General features: G+C 40.5%; 1 protein-coding gene across 7 annotated transcripts in view; it reads left to right on the top strand.

The window, feature by feature from the left end:
- The first annotated feature begins 2,873 nt into the window (after positions 1-2,873).
- FAM135A (family with sequence similarity 135 member A) overlaps positions 2,874-10,628 on the top strand; it is a 95,846-nt gene continuing 88,091 nt past the window's right edge. For 2 of the 7 annotated variants that reach the window (XM_060189984.1, XM_060189982.1), the window contains exons 1-2: positions 2,877-3,131; positions 5,284-5,369. The gene's annotated coding sequence lies outside the window, so the exon portion shown is untranslated. Of the gene's footprint in view, positions 3,132-3,783; positions 3,925-5,283; positions 5,370-10,628 lie in introns of all 7 variants that reach the window. The other 5 variants (XM_060189987.1, XM_060189986.1, XM_060189983.1 and 2 more) reach the window with 4 other exon arrangements.

Here is a 10,628-nt window from a genome sequence, read left to right as displayed (position 1 = left end):
GGAAAATAAAAAGTGAGGTTTGGGAATCAGCGGTAGCACAGCGGGTTAAGCACACGTGGTGCAAAGCGCCAAGGACCAGCATGAGGATTCAGGTTCAAGCCTCTGGCTCCCCACCTGCAGGGGAGTCCCTTCACAACCAGTGAAGCAGGTCTGGAGGTGTCTTTCTCTCCCCCTCTCTGTCTTCCCCTCCTCTCTCCATTTCTCTCTGTCCTATCCAACAACGAGGCCATCAGTAACAACAGCAATAATAACTACAACAATAAAATAACAAAGGCAACAAAAAGGAATAAATATTTTAAAAAGCTTTTAAAAAAGTGAAATTTTGGTAGTAAATTATGAGGAAATAAAATCCAGTCATTAAGTTCTATCATAGTTCTTCTAGAAAGGTCATGGCAACCAAGTCATATAATAATGTTACAGTATTAAGCTGTGAGATAATATAGCTCCCTTTTTGTTTGTAGCTGTTACCAACCCACAAAGAAAGTCCTATAATGAAATGCTTTTTTTCCATCTCATATTCATTATTAGGTTTATCTAACTAGAAAAAAAGTGTATGCTTAAGTACAAAAGATTAACCTATTTTTTATTTACGCAAAAAGGGAAAGCAGAATTTCTTGTATAAAATGACAAAATGACCCTATTCTTGTAGATTCCCAAAGATTAACATTCTTGGGGGGAATAACGAAATGATTCAGACTGCATATTTTTAATTAAAACCTCAAAGTTGACAGTAATATACCAAAGTAATGGGGATATTTTTAAAGTAAATATAAGGAGATTAAAAGCAAACATTTATTTAGTGAATTGATAAGTAGAAACTGACACAGCACTGTTCAAATGGTCCAGATTTCAGTTTGGCTGCCATCACATTGGAGAAAGTGTTGGTACTGAAGAAAACTTCAGAAAATTACTGTAGGGTAATTTTCCCTCCCTTTAGTATCTCTTACAGATCTGGAAAAAAAACCAACTGGATGGTGAAACCCTGATTATGAGAAAAGTGTAAGGAAGAAAGGGAAAGAAGGAGGGAGGAAGGAAGGACAGGAGGCAAGTAGGCAGGCAGTTAGGCATTCATCTATCCACCAGGTCTTTTTCAAATTTACAATATTTACTTCTTATAGTAGCTCAGTCTTCAACTGAATTATATTTTTCAACTGTGTAGAGGAGAGATAATCTGACCTCCAGTTTAAGAGAATACTCCAGTTAGATTTTAGTAAAAACTCAAAAACATTCTGTTCCAAAGTTAAAACAGGTAAACTACATATAGGATAGAAGTCCAAATCTTTTTTATTATTATTATTATTTTTATTTTTCCAAATCTTATACTCTTCAGACACTTGTGACTCGGGAATTGACCAAAAGGAGCGTGTACCCAAAATACATGTAATCTTGGCGCATGGTGTACTTCAAGGTAAGCATGGGCATGGAATACAAATAATTGGGTACTTAATATATTTTCCTAAGAGAAACAGAACTAAAATAGAAAGACTTTCAATTTTGAGGCTACAATTTAAATCACAAAACATTAAACACCCTTATGAAAAGAATAGTATTTGCCTATTTTCAAAAAGTGTGTGGGGGAGGAGGAGTGGATTTATGGGACCATCTGGAACCAGGATACTCATCACACAAATACTAATAGAATATCATAGGAAAAGAGAATGTCCAATCAAGGTAACGACACAAAGATGGAAATCAGAAGCTAAATTATATTCAAAATATGCCCGTGACCCAGCAGTTCCATTCCTAGTCTTAAGACATGACCTGAAGTTACAGGGTGTGGGGGACTGAGGAGGCAGGAATGGAAAGGGTCCAGTGGGCTGCGGTTCAAAGATATTGGTATTTCGGTGCTAAGCATGGTATGATGTGAAATTTAGTTCTCAAAATACATGATGTTGTAAATGAAGTTACCACGATTCTTAGAAAGCCTGGGAAAAAAAAAAAAAAAAAAAAAACCCTGCCCACTAGATGATTTGGGTTACAAGGTCAAATCTCCTACTACACTTCTTTTCAGTAAAAGATACACAAAATTGCTATTTCTTAACCATTTACAAAGCACAATTCAGTACTTTCTTGTACAACGATCCTCATTAACACATAAGACTCCAAGCAGGATATCCTTCTTTTCATTAACTCTGCGTAAGTAAAACCTACTGAGACTCATGCATACCAAATGTTGTGCTGGACTGTATTCAGAAACTGGGATGAATGAAGTAAACAACTTCAGTACTGTCACAGGCTACTCAAATCGTGTGCTTCATGAATGGAATTTAAATGCTAAAGACTTTATTTTATCGTCCGTCCCGCCCTTTTGGGCATCAGTCGTAGAGTAGTAACTACTGACAAGACTTGTAACTCTCCGAAACTGCAAGTAATCTCAAACGTAGACGTCCACAATCAGCACTGGCTCCGCCGCTGCTTCCTTTCTTACAACGCAAAGTAGCCAAGGAGGCGGGTTTTCTATCCTAAACTGTAGGCAGGAAATAAAGGGCTTAAATTTTAGCACATTTATATTAGCCCTCCTGTGGCCGCAGGGCGGGGGGGGGGGGGTGTCCATGTCCAAGCAGCTTTAAGTCGATCAAAGCCCACTTTCTCCCCCTCCAGATCGGCAGTCTGGCTTTTCCACTGGAAAAGGCCCTTTTTATTGACGTACACTTCCCGTTCTCGCGGGAACTTGGGAGCTGGAGGCTCGGAGGGCCGACAAATCTCTCGCAATCTCGGCTCAGGAGATGAGCACGGACTGAGGGAATCGAGAGGCGGTGTGGAGGCGGGGCGTGGAGCTTCGAGGGGCGGGACCTATCCCAACAGAGTGGGAGGAAACCGACTGGAGGGGGAGGGGAGAGAAGACGGGGGCGGGGCCACACGGCCGGGGGACCTGTTGATCGCAGGTAGCGCCGGCCGGCCGGGGCTCCCTCGGGACTAGGGTGACTGCGCATGCTCGCCGGCCGCGTTGGGCCAGTCGCCGAGCGGCGGTGACGAACCGGCTGCTCAGTTGCGGCGGCTGCGATGGCGCTGTGAGGGGGCGGGGGGGTGGTGTTGAGGCGGGATGGTGCTGACCCGGGCAGGGCCGTCTTCTTCCAGCAGGACGAGCGTCTCACTCCGACAGGCGTGGAGGAGGCCGAGCCGGGCGAGAGGTAACCCTTCAACTGTCCTCTTCCTTCTCTCCGGGCTCCCGACACCCACGACCCTTCCCCGCCGCCCCTCTTTCCCACGGGCCGGCCAGGAAACGGCCTCTGGCTCGTCGTCCCCAGCTCGCCCGCCCCGGCCCGTCACCCGGCTGCTCCGGGTCGGAATCCGGCCCCTGGGCTCAGCGCTGTCGGGGCTGAAGGTCGGGGTGCGCTCGGGGTGACGGGGGCCCTGGGCTCCTGCTCGGCTGCGCCGCTGCCCGTCTCTGCGCGGGTCCCCCGGCGGCTGTTCCTGCAGCTCAGTCCTGCGGCTGCCGCGACTTCGCCCTCTGCTCCTTCCTCGCCGCTCAGCCCCGTGCTCGCTCCCCGGGGTGGTTTCTGCTCTCAGCCTCGCCGCCCCCCACCCCACGTGTCTTTCCACCCGGGTGGGGTGGCCCCTCGGTTGAGGCGTGTCTGTCTGTCTCCTTTTGCACCGCGGGGTTTCTTTCCTTCACCTTCGTCGCGCATCCCGACTCTGGCTCGGCTCCTCTCACTCGGCCCTCATAACCCTCACCAGCAAACGGGTCACATGCCTCTAATGTTTTTTTGTGTTTTTTTTTCCTTTGGCGCTCTTTTCCTCTCCTCCCCCCCATCGCTACTTCATCGTCGTCATCTTCGTGAGTTTCTGGTCCTTGTGTTGCTTTAGCATCGCCTGACGCGAAGAGTTCATCGTCCGCGACCTCCTCATCTTAGGAGTCCCCCCACGCCCCCCATCTCCCATTTCTTAGCAAATCTTGGGACCCCACTTGATCGCGCTCGAATAGTACGTGCCCCATCCTTACTTTGTTGATCCTCTTTCTAGTCTTTAAACCTCTCCCCCCCACCTCCTACCTCCCACTCTCCCCCCCCCGTCTTTTTTTTCTGTTTGCGTAGGTCTGACCTCTTAAGTCCGAAAAAATGATTTTACTGCTTATGACATCTTTGAAAGTTCTAGATTCTTCATAAGCTGGGTGTTCACTTAGTATTCTTAATCCGGCTTCTGATTTGATTTAAAAAAAATCTCTGCATCTTTATTCACTGACTGGAAGTATCTTCAAAAGAGTGATAGTAGCAGTAAACGTTATACTTAACAGTTTAAAACTTAGATTTTATTTTTTTTAAGACTTGTATTGACAGGAGAAGCAGCTTGAATACAGACCTAGTGATAGTGTAAAGGTTTACGATTCGTTAAAAACCTGACCTAGGGGGGGTCGGGCGGTAGTGCAGCTTACGTGGCACAAGGACCAGCATAAGGATCCGGGTTCGAGCCCCCGGCTCCCCACCTGCAGGGGAGTAGCCTCACAGGCGGTGAAGCAAGTCTGCAGGTGTCTTTCTCTCCCCCTCCTCTCTCCATTTCTCTCTGTCCTATCCAACAATGATGACATCAATAATAACTACAACAATAAGACAACAAGGGCAACAAAAGGGAAAAAATGGCCTCCAGGAGCAGTGGATTGAGCCCCAACAATAACCCTGGAGGCAAAAAAAAACAAAACCTGACCTAGAAACATGAAGATAAAGTTTTGAAATTTTATAGTTTTCTAGAAGTTACAGCTAAGGACTTATCTTAAACTGAAATTTGACCAAAATTATTTTATAAAATGTTGCTGATTGTATGTTTTATTGCAATTGATTACATCATTTTCCTGAGGGTTTCTGTTCTCTTTAATATAACTCCTATTAATAGGATTACTGTGCTTATTGAAGGAGAAATATATGAACACAAAAGTATTTAATTTCTGAATTGGGTAAAAGAACTTTCTAAACAGTTTTTAGAGGATTTTCCTTTTTCTTTTTTCTCCAAATCAATTTGGTTGACATTTGGCTTACAGAAAAGTCAGGAGGCGGCTTACCTAGTAGAGCACTCCATGCTCTAGAATCCGGGTTCTTGTGCCAGGTAGTTTATTGTTGGTACAGTTTCCTCCACTCCCTACCCCATCCTCTCACTCTCTATCTAACAAAACAAAACAAATAAAAACACCTATGGGAATGATGGAATCCTGCAGGTGTTACTGAATCTCTGGGTGGGGGGAGTTGGCTTACTTAAAAGTTCTTTTCTGTATAAGAAGTGGTATATTATGTTATTTTGGAGGAATTTGCTTATTTAAGGATTTGCTACCAGTGAAGCTTCTCTTTGTTCTAGGGTTGAAGACCAGCTGGAGTATGCATTTTGCTCTGAAATCTCAAAGCAGTCTACAAACAGTAAACTCTATACATTCTCTGTGTCAGGTAGGAGTTACGTTTTCCTGTCTCTCTTGTATCGAAGGGAACCATCAGGTCATAACAGTCTATCAAAGTGACATTAAAGGTAAAGTGGGATACAGTTTAGGATCTGGTGTATTATTTAACTGCACTTTTTTTTTCTTAAGAACCAGTAATAATTGTGTATTGTGGGAAGTGAAGAGTTTCTCAGCTGTTAATACTTTTTAAAATGATGTTTCCAAAGCAAATAGAGATAACTGCTACTTCTGGAGGCAAGTCTGTCACACTTCAAGGGAAAATCTTTTTATTTTTGTTATTATTACTAAAAAAGCAAATGCTTACAAATTTTTGATGGTATTTTAGTGAATTGACTCTGTGCCCCAGGAAGTTAAAATAAGGATCTGTGGTGAACAGCAGGGACAGAGTGGAAGTCAGATGACCCAGACAATTGATGACTCATGACATTAGTTTGTAGAACCCACTTAACTTCTGTATTTCATTGTCTCTACTTTTAATATGTGGGTTAAAATGGGTGGCCACCCAACCCAGTAACCTTTCAATGTCAGAGTAAACCCTGATAATTTAAATGTGCTTTGAGCAGACAAAAATGATTGATTTTAAAGATTTCATTTGGACTATGTCCTAAGAGTATAATGAATGCATAAATCCCAGACCAAATTGGAATTTAGCTTAAAATTTTATTTTATTTTTAATTTATTAGAATGCTGGTACACTGTAGATAAGCCCAGATTAGTTAATGTTCATATACAGTGAAACAGATTACTGCAGTATTCAGTATGCAGAACATATAAGTCCTTTGTTTGTCAGGATTTGACACTGAAAGGAGTAATAAAAGTTATACATTCATTACTCTTATCAGTTCCTGTTGTCTTATATTTTAACTTTGTGTATGGTAGATATACAGGCCCTTAGGATTAGGTGGTGGGGGTTAAACACACACACACACACACACACACACACACACACACACACACACACACGGATTTCTTTTTTACTTTGAATCTAGAATTGAGAAAAAAACTTGTTAAAAGTTTTATGTGATTTATGTATGCATGCATGTATTTACATGTGTGGGTGAAGATGGAAGCATATGGATGTGACAAGGGTACTATTTTGATGTTTTCCTTGAGGTGTCAGGGAGAATCTTTAAAAATGAATGAAAAGAGTGGTAAGGAAGAAAATTTAGAAATCAGTAAGTATAAGAAACAGTATGATGATGTAGGGGGAAAAGCATTCTTTACAAAGAAAAAAAATGAATGAAAGAGAAAGCAAGCAAGTAAACACAGAACACTATTCCACTACTCATGGAGTTCTGACCTATTCTTTTTGTGTTTTTCCATGTGATGCCAGGGATCCAGCCCAGGGCCTCAGACATGCAACACAATTAGGTACTTTACCACTGAGCCAACTCCCTACCTCCCCTTTTTAATTCATTTACTCTTGAGGAGCCACGGCCTCAAATATGCATGATTTCACTGCTCCTAGGCTACGTTTTCATGCAAATAGGGAGGAAGAGAGAGAGTAAAAGAGAAATGCCAGAGATAGGAGCTTCCTATGATACTATGATACTACCATATGGTACCAGTGTTCAAAACATCCTTATGATAAGACACATACATCCTATCCATTGAGCTTTCTCCCCACTTTTTTTTTATTTCTCCTTTTTCTTTTATTGATTTAATAATGATCGGCAAGACTGTAGGATAAGAGGGATACAATTCCATACATTTCCCACCATCAGAGTTCCATATCCCATCCCCTCTTTTGAAAGCTTCCCTATTCTTTATCCCTCTGGCAGCATGGACCCAGGATCATTATGGGGTACAGAAGGCGGGAGGTCTGGCTTCTATAATTGCTTCTCCACTGAACATGGGCATTGGCAGGTCAATCCATACTCCCAGTCTGTTTCTGCCTTTCCCTAGTGTGGTAGGGCTCTGGAGAGGTGGGGTTCCAGAACACATCATAAGGTTGTCTGCCTTGAAAAGTCCAGTTGACATCATGGTAGCATCTGGAACTTAGTAGCTAAAAAGGCATTAAGATATAAAGCAAAACAAACAAAAACTCTAAATTACAAATTAATAATCAGGAACCTAAAGACAAGAATATAGCCGATGAGATTTGGGGTCTCCATTTTGGAAAAAGCTAATAGTTCTATTTTAGGTATATTCCAAGGGACCTATAACTACCAATTTTTGCCTGAGACCAATAGCTAACATGCAGGTTGGCTAAAGGTAATGTCTGGGGAGATGATGTCAGAGTTGGAAATAGGACTAGAAAGCTGGATCAGGGCAGAGAGTAGCTCCCAAATATGGGAAAAGTATATAAATATTGTTAACTGTAAACCCCATCAATTTCATCTGGGGCCCGTACTCATCACAAGGAGCCTGTGGTAACCTCTGCATCCCTGTCAGTCTGAACTCACATTCTGTAGTTATAGCTACATGTTCCTACATTCTAGGCTGCACTCATTGTGGGACCTGTCTTCCTAGAGTGGCACGTTGTTGACCCAGCCTCCCTTTGGAGAATGGGGCAGTCCCTACCAATGTTGACCAACATCGAGGGCAACATTGGGGGCTGAGACTTGTGCATGATCTTGGCAGGTGCTTATCTCCTAGCCAAGAAAACATTCAGAGAATTTTAGAGCATACCTCCTTATATGGGATTAGGTATCTTCAGACACAATATAGGAGGTATTTCTAAATTGTGTTTTAAATATAGAGGTATAGTATTGTAAGCATAATGATGCATTTCTGTTCAATTTTGTGAAGTGTCCTCTTGCTGCAGTTTTTTTTTCTTTTTAATAATTCTTAATATCAGTATATTCTGAACTAGAAGCATTTCTCATTGAAATCTCTTTGAAGTTGTCTTATAGAATGCATGTGCTTCATTCTTGATTGTTTTAGACCAATGGTATCTCTGATACCTGCTCTTGGATGTCTTCACTTACCAGTTAAGTCAAAGGTTTCAACTGGCAGAACTATAAATGTCTGTGCAGGAAGGCTAGGGCTTAATGGCATCACAATTTAAACCTGTCTTTCCTTTGCCGTTGTTTTGCCTTTTTGTAATGGAAAACTCCAGTTTTTAAAAAATGTTTAAAAGTTTTAAAATATATATTTTATGAGGTCGAACAGGACAGATCAGAACACTACCTTGAGCTGGTGTATGACATACTGGGAATCAAACCTGGGTCCTCATACATGGAAGTTCTGTAAAGTATCTATCTTACTCGGGCAGATATGGTTAGGATAAAGGCTATCATCAGTTATGTACTATAAAATCTTTAACTTTTTTGCCACTGTAGTAATCATATTAGTATATTGCCAAGGATCTTGTTCTGATAGGACTTTAAAATCATCCTCCAAGGCTGAGCAAGTTGTGGTATATATACACAATGGAATACTGCTCAACTATAAAAAATGGTGATTTCACCATTTTTAACCGATCTTGGATGGACTTTGAAAAATTCGTGTTAAGTGAAATAAGTCAGAAACAGAAGGATGAATATGGGATAATCTGTCTCTCAGGCAGAAGTTGAAAAACAAGATCAGAAGAGAAAACACAAATAGAACCTGAACTGGAATTGGCATATTGCACCAAAGTAAAAAAACTCTAGGGTTTGTGTGTGGGGAGGGGGGAGAATACAGGTCCATAAAGGACCTAGTATGATAAAGGACCTAGTGGGGATTGTATTGTTATATGGAAAACTGGGAAGTATTATGCATGTACAAACTATTGTATTTACTGTTGAATGTAAAACATTAATTCCCCAATAAAGAAATTTAAAAAAAAATCATCCTCCAAGTAAAGGGAGCTTCAGTGAAATATGAGTAAAGTATAAAATCAATAGAAAAATTCTTTGGATAGAGCATTGAAATACTCTATTTTTTCCTCCTAGTTTTTCCTGTACCCAAGATTTTAATTGGAAATCAGTTCTTTTCCCTTTAAGGCTCTATAACATCTAAATGAAAATATTTTCAGGTCTTGGCTATTGAAACTTAAAGTAACCTATTTAGTTAAGTTGAACTATTCTGAATAGAAATTTCCTTTCCATTAAAATTAAGAAAGTGGATTACAGCCAGATATTTATTGAGTACCATCATATGAGCCACGTTTACTGGTTTTTATATATTTGAATATAGTACTTTAAAACTTGATTGGGAGTTATAAATACTATTTTTACTTAAGAAGATTGAAACTTAGAAATTCTGAGTTAAAATCCAGGTCTATTTGATAACAAACTTACTGATAGACTGGAAAAAAAAAAAAGAAAAGAAAGCATAGGTTCTCAGGAAAACTTTGTTTTTTAGTATTTTTCAGAGAGAACTATTACTATTTTTGGTCTGCTTCTGAGGTTTGTTTTTCAATTGAGACAGTCAACAGAACAAAATATAAGTTATTCTGGTCAGATTCCTTAAGTTGTTGGGAAACAGTGACTTCCCCCATCCCCCTCCACGGGACAGATAGAAATTGAGAGGAGATAGGGAGAGACCTGCAGATCTGCTTCACTAATCTGGTGGTGGGAACTATATGGAATTGTACCCCTGTTTCTTACAATTGTGTTAGTCATTATTAAATCACTAATAAGAAATTTTAAAAAGGGTTTTTTTTTTAAACAAAGCAAGTAATTTTAAACAATAGTAAGTAATTGTAATGTGAAAAAGATTCATAGCATAAATGGCTAACCTGTTATTCAAAATATCCTAAATAGCTCATAGTTTACATTTGTGTTTACATAGATAGCTATGTATACGTAATATTTCTCCTAGATTTACATATATATATATACACATATGTATTGGTCATGAATTCTAACCAGGAAGTTAAAAAACAGATTTACTAATTAAAAAGAGAGAGGGAGGGGGAGCAATCCAGAGCATCACTGTCATATATAATACCAGAGATTGGTCTGTTTTAGAGTCCAGCACCTTACCCACTGTGCCATCTCCCAAACTACAGGAAGTTATTTTAAAGTAGTGAATTCTACATTCTGAAAATAAAAAATAAAAACTTATGTTTTGAGTATTCATGAACCTCCAAAACAAGAACTCTTTTAATATTTTACCTTGAAATGTACTTTAGAAACCCTTAACAGATACAATAGTTAATGTCAATGAGACTGTTGATAAAAGCAAATCTTTAGAGCTTATTCTGGGCTCGGGAAACAGCATAATGGTTATACAAAAGACTTTCATGCATGAAGTTCCAAAGTCCCTGGTTCAGTTCCCAGCCCCACCTTAAGCCAGAGCTGAGTAGTGCTCTGATAGC

Source organism: Erinaceus europaeus, chromosome 4 (assembly GCF_950295315.1).
Source record: "Erinaceus europaeus chromosome 4, mEriEur2.1, whole genome shotgun sequence".
In the NCBI taxonomy this organism is placed as follows: Eukaryota; Metazoa; Chordata; class Mammalia; order Eulipotyphla; family Erinaceidae; genus Erinaceus; species Erinaceus europaeus.
The sequence above is the reverse complement of the archived record's forward strand: the minus strand, read 5'-3'. Positions and strand labels throughout refer to the sequence as shown.